Source organism: Morone saxatilis, unplaced genomic scaffold, assembly GCF_004916995.1.
Source record: "Morone saxatilis isolate NCDOM2014 unplaced genomic scaffold, NCSU_SB_2.0 Contig5, whole genome shotgun sequence".
Taxonomy (NCBI): domain Eukaryota; kingdom Metazoa; phylum Chordata; class Actinopteri; family Moronidae; genus Morone; species Morone saxatilis.
Genome location: NW_023340095.1, coordinates 8,905,263 through 8,905,600, shown reverse-complemented (window position 1 = coordinate 8,905,600; position 338 = coordinate 8,905,263).

Sequence of the window (338 nt, the reverse complement as noted above, 5' to 3'; positions counted from 1 at the left end):
GCAATAAAGTCAGTGAAGAAGGAGGTAACGCTATTAAACTTCACTGTATAATTCACCAGCAGACTCTCTGCGCCAAACATCTCAAATTTGACCGTGTTATGAAACCAGTGGCAAAGGCAATCAATTCTATTCGCTCTAAATCTCTATACCACCGACAGTTTCAGCAGTTCTTGCTTGACATCCAGGCTGAATACGGAGAGGTAATATATCACAACAATGTGAGGTGGCTAAGTCGGGGGTCCGCACTGCAGCGAATTTTTTGGGTGAGAAGGGACAACCAATGGAAGAACTGTCAGATCCTGTATGGCTGGCAAATTTGGCTTTTTTGGTTGACATAA